The following is a 13,875-nucleotide window of genomic DNA, read 5'->3' as shown; positions in this document are numbered from 1 at the left end:
ATCACCCAGAACTATAAAGAGTGTTCCAGAAGTGTTCCAATGTGGGTTGCACATTCTATGCCACAATGCTGGCCTCTTGCTTCAAATTGTCAACATGATCCCCTTCTCAGTAAATCAATTTGAGAAGATATGTAATTATTACACTTAAAAGATAAGATGTAAACACATTAAATTTCTCTTATCCTAATTTGTCTTTTTTTTTTTTAACATACTCAAATGAAAGAGAACCAGAACTTCCATCCTCTGGCTCAGTTCATAATGAAAAAGCCTCCATAGGCTCCTGGCTAGGCCGGAAACAAGACTGAATTGGATCTCCTTGTTGGATGTCAAGTTCCCATAGTTGAATGGTTATTACTCCTTCCCAGCCTTTGTCCTGCAGTTGGAGCTAGGAATTGAACTCTGCCTTCTGATATAAGACGCAGGTGTCTTTGTGGATATTTTAACTGGTAGCCTAAGCATTTATTTCTTATTTTATTATTTTAATAAAATAGGAAAAACTGTTGTGAGGAACTTCTTAAGCTGCCATGAACTTCTTAAAATTCCATAAACATAGTATTGATCCAAAGTGTGTTCTCTCAAGATTATTACTGATAAGTAACGATTTGGTCCTACTATTTTTTTTTCTATGATATTCCTATCATTTGGCTTGGATTTCTTTAGTACCTATACTAGGAGATTTTCTGTCTTCCCATGCCTTTATAATGACTGCTATCATATTAGGGTATGTGTTGCTATGTGTAGTACATTCTTTTTGTTTTAGATTTATATATTTTATTTTATTTTATTTTTTTAAAGATTTATTTATTTTATTACAAAGTCAGATATACAGAGAGAAGGAGAGACAAAGAGGAAGATCTTCCGTCCGATGATTCACTCCCCAAGTGAGCCGCAACGGCCGGTGCGCACCGATCCGATGCCGGGAACCAGGAACCTCTTCCAGGTCTCCCACGCAGGTGCAAGGTCCCAAAGCTTTGGGCCGTCCTCGACTGCTTTCCCAGGCCACAAGCAGGGAGCTGGATGGGAAGTGGAACTGCCGGGATTAGAACCGGCGCCCATATGGGATCCTGGGGCGTTGAAGGCGAGGACTTTAGCCACTAGGCCACGCCGCCGGGCCTGATTTATATATTTTTATTACAAAGTCAGATATACAGAGAGGACAGACAGATAGGAAGATCTTCCATCCGATGATTCACTCCCCAAGTGACCCCCACGGCTGGTGCTGTGCCAATCCGAAGCCGGGAACCTGGAACCTCTTCCAGGTCTCCCACATGGGTGCAGGGTCCCAAAGCTTTGGGCCGTCCTCAACTGCTTTCCCAGGCCACAAGCAGGGAGCTGGATGGGAAGTGGAGCTGCCGGGATTAGAACCGGCGCCCATATGGGATCCCGGGCGTTCAAGGAGAGGACTTTAGCCGCTAGGCCACACCGCTGGGCCCCCATGTAGTGCATTCTTAAGAATCAATTCCTGGAAAGGCAGATTTGCAGAGGGAAGAGAAGACAGAGAGAAAGATCTGCCAAATGGTTCACTCCTGAAATGGCCACAGTAGCCAGGGCTGAGCCAGTCGGAAGCTAGGAGCCAGGAGCTTGTAGGCCTCCCACAAGATTTGGACCATCCTTTATTGTTTTCCAGGCCACACGAGGGAGCCGGATGGGATGTCCATCAGGAAGCAGCATGCATATGAGACCTTGGTGTTTGAAGGAGGACTATTAACCAACTGAGCTGATGTTCCTGGCCCAAGAATCATTTCTAAGGCTAGACAAGGGACAAGAAATGCTTCTAACTCTGTGTGTTTGTTAAGACCTTCCTTTCATCTTCCTTTCTAAGAGGTTTGCTGGGTACCGTTTGCTGAGTCGACAGTTTGTTTTTTTCTTTCAGGATTTGCAAAATATCCATCTCTCTTATTATGTAAGGTGTTTGATGAGAAACCAGCTTAGTCTAACCTCTTAATTAACACTCTTTGTGAAGAGTTTTACAAACTTTTCTTATCCCACAACATTCCAAATGAAGTATTAACTCTTTTGCTTTGGGCTCAAGCACTTTTATGATATTTACACATCATTGTTCTCTCTTACTGGGTATTTCTTTGACTATTTCCTTACTAGACTGAATTGCTGACAGCTTTAATGTGCTTTGAATTTTAACAGCTTAATACTTTAACTTATGTGTTTTAATGTGAAATATGATTCTTGGTCCCTCTAGCGCACCCTTTTCTTTTACAACTCAAGTGTCCTCTGTAAATGTATCTTAAAATTTCAAGTAATTCACTTTCAGCAACAATAAACAATATTTGCATTTGTTCAGTCAGCTCCACATACCTATGAGAGTAACTCAAAAGTTCATGGAAAATGGAATCAAAACCAAACCTTATTTTAATATAAGAAATTATATGCCTTTTTAAAATAATGTAGATTTCAAAAGAATTGTACTTTCATACTACTGTTGTACGTACTTCACACTGATTTAACTAGTTACTATCATTCCTGGAAGAACCTGAACTCTCAACAGCAAATTTTATGACTTATTTAAATGTACATTCTTAGTTCTTAGCAAAATGGTTTTTTTTTTTTGCATATTATCACTTCCAAGAAGATCTTAATCCAATTTAACTTTTTAAATATATACCAATATATTCATACACAGATAACTTTAGTTCTGTCTGGAAACCATTCACATTATTCTAAACATCCAGATAAGAGTGGGCATTTGGTTCACCAGATACAGCGCTACTTGGATGCCCAATGCTGAATATCAGAGTGTCTGGTCTGAGTCCTGTTTCCTCTCCTATCAATCTAGCTCCCTGCTAAGTCAACCCAGGGCTAAGGAATGGCAGTGAGGGTCAGATACCTGGGTCTGTGCCACCCATCTGGGAAACCTGGATTGGATCCTGTGCTCCTAGCTGTGGCCTGATCCATCCCAGGATGTTCCTGGCATTTAGGGAATGAATGAGCAGATTGAAGATCTATTTCTGTCTCTCTTGCAAACAAAATGAAAAGTTAACAAACAAAATTCTTGCAGAGGGTATTGACACAGTTTCATTTTGGTTTTGGGAAGAAATTTTCACATAACAGTTCAAAATAATAGACACAGGATCAAGGCTACGCTCAGATACATTTAAAGATGTGCAGAAATCCATAGTGTTGTCATTGATGCATTTAGCTGAGTAAGATATACCTAAAGGGCAGAATGAAATCATTAACCATTATTCCACAAAGGTGAAAGAAACTGTTTTTAGTCAAAACCAAATGCATATTGATTTAGAACCAAGAAACTGTCAAGGAAAGAAAACCATGAAGCAAATGGAAAATGATGATGACAGATACATGTTGTCATTATTTTAAAAGAATGATAAATGTTAAAATTCTAGACTTAAATAATTGCCCAATAATTCTGAACAGAAGTCCTTGATGCTTTGATACAATCTCGTGTTATTAAATATTAAAATACAGGATGGGTTTTATTACTTAGATAATTAAGTGGCAATGTCTTTCTTCTGAGCTGACTTGTCAGTTTCTGACAAAATGAATCAGAAGTATGTTACTGTCTTTTTCTCATGGTTTCTGTAAGCGTGTTCCCACCATCAGACAAGCAAATTAGCAAGACCATGAACTACAGGGTTTTTTTTTTTTTTTTTTGCTTTTTCTTTTTCTTGCTCCCTGAAAGTCTCATGTGCCTACTTAAGGACCTCTGCACAGTCAGGCCCCCACTCCCCAGACCTCTATCCTTACTCCAGCTCTCTGGGTTTCCTCTCAGCTTTCCACCTTTCCATTCTCTTTCAGTGTGAAGAAGTTGCTATTTGCTTCCTTCAGTACCTTGACATTTTAGTCCTTTTTCTGTCCATGCGTTTTTAACCTTCCAGTGCATATTTAACTGAACATTTTCATGAACCTCTATGTTAAAATATCTGGGGTGTGTTTTTGTTTCTCTGGATACCGACTGATTATCTTAATCAGTAAATTAGATGAGATTACTCAGTATCTTCATTACACAGAATTGGGGCCTTGAGTTTGGTCATTTGATAATTTGCCGAAAAGCTGTGCCCAGAGATGTAAGTTATTATATACTTAACAAAATTGAAATTCCAACCTTGGAGTTATGATCAGATTTTCAGCTTAGGTTTATTTTTTTAATCTGAAATTTCATATTATTGAATTCAGTATTAATTCTAAAATTGCAAAAGTAAACCTGGTATTGATTTCATAATTGTTATCCCTTAGTAACTGCTGAATACTAATTGGTCTTACATATCTTAAATATAATTCCTTTCTGAAGTGAGCATGTGGTCGGAATCTGCTTTGAAGTCCAATATAAACTTCAGATTTAATGAACCAAAGTATCAGTTTGTTTTTGCTCTTTTGGAGACCAACGAGATAATTACTTCGTAATTTATAATTTATAAAAAGTTCAAATTATAGGGCCCGGCGGCGTGGCCTAGCGGCTCAAGTCCTCGCCTTGAAAGCCCCAGGATCCCATATGGGCGCCGGTTCTAATCCCGGCAGCTCCACTTCCCATCCAGCTCCCTGCTTGTGGCCTGGGAAAGCAGTTGAGGACGGCCCAATGCATTGGGACACTGCACCCGCGTGGGAGACCCGGAGGAGGTTCCAGGTTCCCGGCTTCGGATCGGCGCGCATCGGCCCGTTGCGGCTCACTTGGGGAGTGAATCATCGGACGGAAGATCTTCCTCTCTGTCTCTCCTCTGTATATATCTGGCTGTAATAAAATGAATAAATCTTTAAAAAAAAAAAAAAAGTTCAAATTATAAAAATTTCAGTATAGCCCTTCAAATAATATTGACACATACGTGATAATTTTTTGACCATAGAAAACATAGACTTATATTCAAAACCTGATAATAGATTAAATTGAATTTTGTAACTATGTGTTTGTGTGCAGTTTTCCTTAAACCAAGCCTGAATATGGGCAGAAGTGACCTATTCAATCATTTAAAGAATGCAGTCATCTCCCTATTGTAAAATTTCACTCTACAGAGGTTTAAATGAGACAAACATCTGCTGTAAATGGTTTCCATTTTCCCTAGGAGTCATTGGTTTATGAACATTTTCTAAATAGTATCACCACTGTAACCTTTAAACCAGTTTTTAACATTTCTTTATCAATACTAGTATCATAACAAAATACTGTAGTTATCTCTACGTATTGTTTTTTTTTCCCCATAAGGCTTGTGCTAAGCATTGTAATTTCTCATTAGACAAAGAAAGAAGGCAGTGATGAAGAGCGGGTGTGAGAGTGATGATCTGTATTTTACATAATTTAAACAGTCCATGTCATCCAGAATTGCAGGGACGGTTGAACACTTCACGTTTCAAATAAATCATGACGTTCTTATTTGAAAGGGAATAAAGGGAAAAGCATCCATGATGCATATTTTAAAATGAATGTATGTTGGACATAGTAGCTTCTCCAATTTTGTTAATATACCCCACAAACTGGCAAAAAAAATTGCTAAAGGATAAACAGATCTGTAGAAACATACATTTTTAAAATTCACTTAGTATATGCATTGAACGGATGTGTCAATATTCGTACATTGTATTGAAGAAGTGAATTGTCTCATTGTGGCATGCACTCCAAGCTCATCATGAAGCTATCAGCCAAGTGTATCAAAATTCTATGTTTAATTTTTCTTAAAGATTTTTATTTATTTATCGGAAAGATAGAGTTACAGAAGGAAGAGAGAGAGGGAGAAGAAATCTTCCAACTGCCAATTCACTACCAAAATGGCTGCAAAGCTCAGGTCAAAGCTGAGAGTTCGGAGTCTCTTCCAATTCTTCCAATTAGTGCAGCACCACCAACACTTGGACCATCGTCCACTGCTTTCCAGGGGGCATTAGCAAAAAGCTGGATGAGAAATGAAGCAGGCAGGTCTTGAAGCAGCACTTCTGGAGGAAGCCAGGGTCAGAGAACTGGGCTTACTTCACCTGCTACACAAAAACATCATCTCCTGTATCTTAATTGTAAACGATTCATTTATTTAAAAGACACTGCAAACAGACAGACAAAGGTGTTACATCTGCTTTTATTATATCTCTGCAGATACTAATGAGATCTGAGGATAAATAAGGTTAAAGTCAGGAGCTAAGAATCCTACTGCATGTCCCATGCTGATCACCGGAATTCAAGCACTTGCTCTATAGCCCACTGTTACTCAGGCACGTTTAGCAGGCAAGTAGATTGCAAACAAAGTAGCCATAGGATAATGAAGGAAGTAATACTGTAGGTGACAGATGATAAATATAGATATAGAAACACAAATGAAATTGTTTCTGAGTTAGTATAATAAAGTATCTATAACTTTCTAATAAGTTCACAAACTTTCTTTACAGCACATGGAACTTAAAAATCTGTATTTAAAAAATGTATTTTCTAATTGTAAAATCTGTTACCTGTTTGAAAATCTAAAACACATTAGTTTGGAAAATGGTTTTTCAGATTTTTTACACAATTTTCTTCTGTTCTTCTGAGGTTATAGTGCTTGAACATTCTTTTTAACCAAGCAAAGTGGACTAACATTTTCAATAGATCATATGTAATTCTTCAACTCAGTAGCTGGAGTGCAATTTTATGTTAGCTGAAGATTGGTATAAGTAATGTAGTGACAACATGTTGGAAATGAGACATCTGGAACTTTCTTTGGGCCTATTGCAGTTATAGGTATGGATTCTCCATCATTCTGTGTGAAATGACCTCCTTCATTGTGTGCTCCTCAGTCTTGTCTGTCTGTCCTAAAACAGGAAAAAGGGTGTCTCTGTGACTCTAATCAAAATTACCCAAGCACCTACAGTATCTGCAAAACTGGATAACTTGACAGTAAAGAAAATCCCAAGTCCCCTGCATTAGAAATCCAGTGGTATGGCTAAGCAGTACTTCTGCTAGCCATCCAGATGATTTTTTTTAATTATTTTAATTCATTAACCAAATGGCAAATAAACATATGAAAAAATGCTCAAGTTCCCTGGCAATAAGGGAAATCCAAATTAAAACATCAGTGAGGTACCACCTAACGCCAGTAAGACTGGCCCACATGAATAAAAGCACCAACAACGCTTGTTGGTGAGGTTGTGGGGAAAAGGGAACCCTACTCCACTGCTGGTGGAGCTGCAGGCTGGTACAGCCTCTATGGAAATCAGTATGGAGAACATTCAAACAACTCAAATTCAACATACCGTATGATCCGGCAATAGCACTCCTAGGAATATATCCAGAACACTTGTCTTATGAGAAACCAACATGCACTCCTATGTTCATAGCAGCACAATCAGTAATTGCAAAAACATGGAAACAGCCAAAATGCCCATCAGCAGACGATTGGATAAGAAAGCTATGGTTCATCTACTCCATGGAATACTACTCAGCTATTAAAAAAAACAAAATGCAGTTCTTTGTGGCCAAATGGGCCAAACTGGAAACCATAATGCTAAGGGAAATGAGCCAATCCCAAAAGGTTAAATACCACATGTTTGCCTTAATTTAATATGACATGATGTTATGTATAACATGTTATGTTAGGTTTGTTATATGTTGTGTATAAACTAAAATTGAAATGTCAATGAGATGGTCACAGAAGGTGGTTAAGAACTCGCATTTACTTTTAACATATTGGTTACTCATTACTATGTCAATTAATTCCATAATGATGTAAATTTTTGCTGATGGTATGTTGGAGCTTTTAATTGATCGGGATGATACTCTGCTGGCTCTGTCTTCAGACCAGAGAGGGTATACCTAAGAAGCCGCTGAACTTGACTGGACAACAAGATGATGGACTCTATGTTTGGAATATGCTTGCAATGGGGGAATCTCAACTGAACTTGAACTGTGGTCATCCAGATGATTTTGATTCATGGCAGCTTTGAGAAAAATTGGAATAATGATACTGAAGTAAACCTGTTAGGAAAATATGTGTACCAAATGGTGGATGGGTCTCTAAAAAGTGCTCTAGACCAAATGTGTTCATGGACATAATCTAGTACATTTTTACTTAAATATTTATTTATTGTAATTAGTAAGTCAGATTTACAGTGAGAAGGAGAGACAGAGAGACAATCTTCCTTCTGATGGTTCATTGCTCAAGGGATTACAATGGCCAAATCTGAGATGATGTAAAGGCAGGGGCCAGGAGCTCTTTTTGGAATCTCCCACGTGGGTGCAGGGTCCCACAGCTTTGGACCATCCTCTACTGATTTCTCAGGTCACAAGCAGGGAACTGGAAGGTAAGTGGTGCAAACAGAATCCCAGCATCTGCAAGACAAGGGTTTTAGCCACTAGGCTACCATGCTGAACCCAGTATATGTTGGTCTTATGATTCTGACTCAGAAAATGTTGATATCATTGCCTAACAGCACTCCAGATTGGTTGGACAAATTGCTGTAACACCCTCAATCTGGGTCTGCTGACCAATATACAGAAAGCCAATCACTGTCATGGGGGTAGTGGAAAAAAAAAACATATATATATATATATATATGGCACAGAGCAAGAAGCCAAAATTTTTTGCTGGCTTCCTGGGTACCCCGCGGAGTTACGGGTAAAGATTCTTCTAGATTGAGGTCAGGGCTGAGAGGTGTGTGATCAGCTCCTCTCCAAGTTCCTGGCTGGTCGGTAGGGTTTATGAGCTTCTTTTGATTCATCAGTGATGCAATGCTCTGTAGGGATTTCATGCCGGTCAGATGGACTCCAGTTGGTCTGGGGATCACATGAACGCAACAGTTAGACTTTCTGCCAGAATTCCCGTTAGATGAAGTTCCACAGACAATACAGGTCATCAAGGTTGTTATCTGCAGGGAAGAGGGTGCATGACTGCAACCTTTGGTTTTTTTTTTTTGCTGGGGTCGGGGCAATTGTGCCCCTCCCTCACTTCAGTGAATTTTTTTGGTACAGAACAAGCAGCATTATGCATTTCAACATTGCACTTTCCGCAAATAAATAAATAAATGATTGAGAAATGGCGTTCAAGCAATATGAACATGAGACTGAAATACTGAACATGGCGAGTATATGTTTAGCATTTATTTCCTTAAATGACAACAATCCTTGCACAAGCTTTTGATCACTATGAATGCAACAGCAGGCTTGCACAAACATCCTTTTATACACTGCTATGGATACTCTTCATACTTACAATGACAGGTAAGTTTTTAGTGTGTACACACAGTAATGACATCATTTCTGTTTGTACCTGGCAAAATTCGACCCCACAAATACTGGTTTTATGTCCAAACTTGTTTCCATGTATATTTTAGTATTGTGATAAAATATTATTTATTTTTTACGTTGACTATAGTTTCCACAAATCTATCTTATAACATTTTCACCTTGGTTAAAAAATCTACACACACATTCACCCACATATGTATATGTACTATAGAGAAAAAAGTAGTTTTTAATTAAAAACAATTTCAATAAGATTTACTATGAGTTGGGTCATTCAGAGTATTTTCTCCAAAAATGGAATTTAGAGGATTAATACTCTTCATTGTGCATGTGGGCTTTTCCTTATCTTTTTGGAAAGACTATTTCTTCCAGAAAGAACTAGACATTGGAAATCAATGGCTGAAACCATGAGTATTAAATATACTTGATTTCAAACACATTCTATATACATTGCCCATTGAAGAAGCATGTAGCACAAGGCGGGAAATCTAAAAGGAAATGATCATGCTCATTCATTTTAAAATATTAAAAATCCATTTGATACACATCTACTTTCTAAGGGATTTTCATATATATTCCATCGCCTGCTAGTAGGCAAAGGAATGTGTTTTGGAGTCCATCATTGGTGCACTGTTCCAAAGGTTCAAACCTAATTCCATGCTTGCATTCTCACATTTGCATAAGCACCATAATAATTGTAACTTCCTAAAACAAAAATCTTTGGATTGTTTCTTGTTTTTCACTTTTATCATTATTGTGGCTACTTGAAGCATGATTTTCCTTTTAAAAAATTACTAAAACTGACTTTCATGTGAAATAATTTCCAACAGTCCATAAAATTACTGGGTTGCAATTGATTATTTAATAAAATGATTTGATAGCATCTGAGAACATTATTTCAAAACATTTAGCTCTATGTGGGCAATTGAATTTGCAATGAAATGCAGCAGGGAGCAAAAGTGAACATAATAGGAGTTTCCGTATTGCTTCACTGACTAATTACCACCATTTGCTGGCCAGCATCACCGATCTCACACTGCCAGGGTATTAAAAATGTACATGAGTGCACTACATTGGCTTAAAATAAATAAGGCTAAATCCCTGTCATAAGTGAAAGGATTTTAAGAGCTTGCTTAATTTACTCTTAAAATTATCAATCTTGCTTTTTAACCAAATGTATTTTTAGTATCAGTGCCAGTTGTCATATTTTTACTCACGTAACATTTGGAAAGATGTGTATGTCTGTTAACTGAGTCTTCTTCACGGTGAATGTCCAGCGAAACGTCAGAGCTGGAATCCGTACAGATGCACAAAGCAAATCATAACATAACCATAATGCTTATGGAATCAACTTTCAAAGAAAACTTTACAACAACAAACCCTCTATTATTTGCATTAAAAATGTCTTCTAATCTGCTCTTCCATGATGACCCACATGAATTATGCCCATAACCAATTATGCACTTTTATGATCATGTTCAAATTTACACTCAAAATGTAACCATTGCCAAGTGGATAACAACACATTACTAAATTATACTACTGACAACACTAAAGAGGATACTAGTAATGGGTCATGATTTGCTACGTCTAGAAGAAGGCAGCTATGGAATTCAATCCTACGTCTCTGCCCACACACCACACGAAACAATAATACATAAACCCAGGAGCCATCATTGCAGCTTAGTGGGGAAAGCCACCCCAGGAGACATTGGTGTCTTATACGGACCCTAGTTCATCTCCTGGCTGCTCTGTTTCCAATCCATCTCCCTGCTAATGGCATAAGTTGTTGGAAGATGGCCCAAGCATTTGGTCCAGCATCTCCAGGAAGAACTGAATGAAACTCCTGTCTCCTAGCTCTGCCTTGCCCTAGGCCAACATCAGCCATTGAAGTCAGAGTGAGCCAGCAGATGTAAGATCTATTTTTCTCTCTCACTACCTCTCTCACACTATATTTAACTCTCCTTCCCTTGCTTTGAAAATAAATAAGTAAATCTTAAAATAATAGAAGTAAATGTTTTGCTTACTTATAACTTTATAAAAAAAATCTCAGGTAAGAAGTAACCTTTATATTAGTGTTGGGATTGAATTTATTTTGCTTTAAAACTGCTAAAACTCATGCACAGTTTTTAAATACTTTTTATTCTGAAAATGTATTAGATAAACACAGCAGATTTCCTTTGTTTCCTGTATACAGTTTTTAAGAACATAATGTCCCATCATTCCCCTCACCCCATAACAACCTAACATTTGCTTCACTTTTATATTTTTCATTTAGTTTTTGCTATGACATACCTTCAGTTTGTAATTACAAACTAAATCCTCATTTTACTTTGAAAAGTTTATATCTATGTTGGTAAAAATTATAACAGCACCATGTCATAAAAATATTTCTGAGAACCAGTGATAAACTCCGTTTGGGCATGCACAGCTAACATTTTTAAGCATCTAATTAATGTAGGCAACACACAGATTAAGAAATTCCATTTAGCATAAGATCTTTGAAGGAGCTATCTAAGTTTGACTGCCAAACATTGGTTTTCTCCTATCTGAAATTCATAATAAATTCCCTTTGAGAAATCCTCCTGAAGATAGTATCAGCCATGTGTTTTATGTTGGATTGACCCAACATTAAGCCTAAAAATGGGGCCCACAGTGGTAGCCTACCAGCTAAAGTCCTCACATTCCATGTGTCAGGATCCCATATTGGTCAGCAGTTCTAATCCTGGCTGTCCTGCTTCCCATCCAGCTCCCTGCTTGTGGCCTGGGAAAGCAGTGGAGGACGGCCCAAAGGCTTGAGATTGTGCACCCACATGGGAGACCTGGAAGAAGCTCCTGGCTCCTGGCTTTGGATCGGATCAGTCTCTGGCCATTGTGGCCACCTGGGGAGTGAATAATCAGATGGAAGATCTTCCTCTCTGTTTCTCCTCCTCTCTGTATATCTTACTTTCCAATAAAAAAAAAATCTAAAAAAACAAAAAAATAAAAAATGATTTTATTATCTAAAATGATTTAATTTAATGAAAAAGGCCCACTTTCTAAGACATAATGCCTTTTTTCAGACAGAAAATTAAAACCAATGCAATAAGATGTAAGATTATCAATTTGTGACTTAATACACAGTGAGACTCGCTTTCATCCTCAGAACTTCCTAGCAAGGTTTTGTAAAACTAAGTGCTGTTTCATTCCTGGTAACGTAAAAGAGGCTAGTTTGAAGATAAGATTTAAGAAACCAAGAATTATGGATAAATGCAACTGTTTAAATACCGTATGAGTACATTACAACATTTTATGTTTGAAGACATGCCCATCAATGGCAGTTTCATCAGACAACAAACTGCTTTTATTTATTAGTATTAAAAGGTAGATTTATAGAGAAAGACAAAGACCTTCCATCTGCTGGTTCAGTACCCAAGTGGTTACAGCAACCAAAGCTGAGGCTATCCAAAGCAAGCAATTTCTTCCTGGGCAATTCCATAGATACAGGGTTCCAAAACTCTGGGCCATCCTTCACTGCTCTCCCAGCCCAATGCAGGGAACTGGACTCGAAGTGGAGCAGGCAGGACAGGAACCTGTGTCCACATGGGAAACTGCACTTGGACGTAGATAAGCCAGTGGAGCCATCACACCAGCCCTCCTTCCTTTATTTATATATTAGATGTTCTTAGGATTTAGAATTCCTTCAATTGCATATGGTAGGTTCCTAAAATCTTTGAGATCGTTGATGTAGACTTTATTAGTTCCACACTAATGTGCATAACGTATATGTAACTTTTCTCACATTATGCTGCCAATATAACTGATTTCATATTCTACTGAGGTTTCAAAAATTTAGGACCAGTCTTTATAATACAGACAATTTTAATAAGCCTGTCTCATTATCACTGATCAGAGGGAAAATGTGCTGCCAGCTATTCCTAACACTCTCACAACATAACATGAACACAGACTCAGTTAGTGAATATGAATATTATATTAATAAACAGACTTTAATAAATACAAGTGACTTATAAGGTCAACCTAATGGATTACTATGTTCACTGTATTATGCAGCTTTATTTGCTACTTACCTATATGCTTTTAGTATACAATGTAATTTTTTTATATTATTATAAATCTTTATTTTTTTCTATTTGTTTTTTATTATAAATAATACATATTTATTAAAAATTCAAATACAGAAATAAAAGCACAATATCCCACCCAGTATACAGACAGCCACATAAATCCCCTTCCCTCTAATCCCATTCCCCAGAGGTTATCACTGTGAACAAGTTAAAGTATATCCTTTGAAACATTTTCCTTTGTATATACAAGTATATATAAACACACATAAATGCACTTTTGCCTTTTACAAAAATGCAATTTTTAAAGAAAAATATTTTCATATTTAGGACATTAAAATTCTGAAATAGGGGGACTGGCTAAAGTACTTGCCTTCGTCCCATATGGGTGCCGATTTTAATCCCGACAGCCCCACTTCCCATCCAGCTCCCTGCTTGTGGCCCAGGAAAGCAGTCAAGGACTGCACATAGCCCTGGGACCCTGTACCTACGTGGGAGACCAGAAAGAGACCCCATGCTCCTGGCTTCTGATTAGCTCAACTCTAGACGTTGTGGCCACTTGGGAAGTGAATCATTGGATGGAAGATCTTCCTCTCTGTCTCTCCTCCTCTCTGTATGTCTGCCTTTCCAATAAAAAAAAAAAAA

This window comes from Ochotona princeps, chromosome 3 (assembly GCF_030435755.1).
Source record: "Ochotona princeps isolate mOchPri1 chromosome 3, mOchPri1.hap1, whole genome shotgun sequence".
Taxonomy (NCBI): domain Eukaryota; kingdom Metazoa; phylum Chordata; class Mammalia; order Lagomorpha; family Ochotonidae; genus Ochotona; species Ochotona princeps.
Note: the sequence above shows the minus strand (reverse complement) of the source record.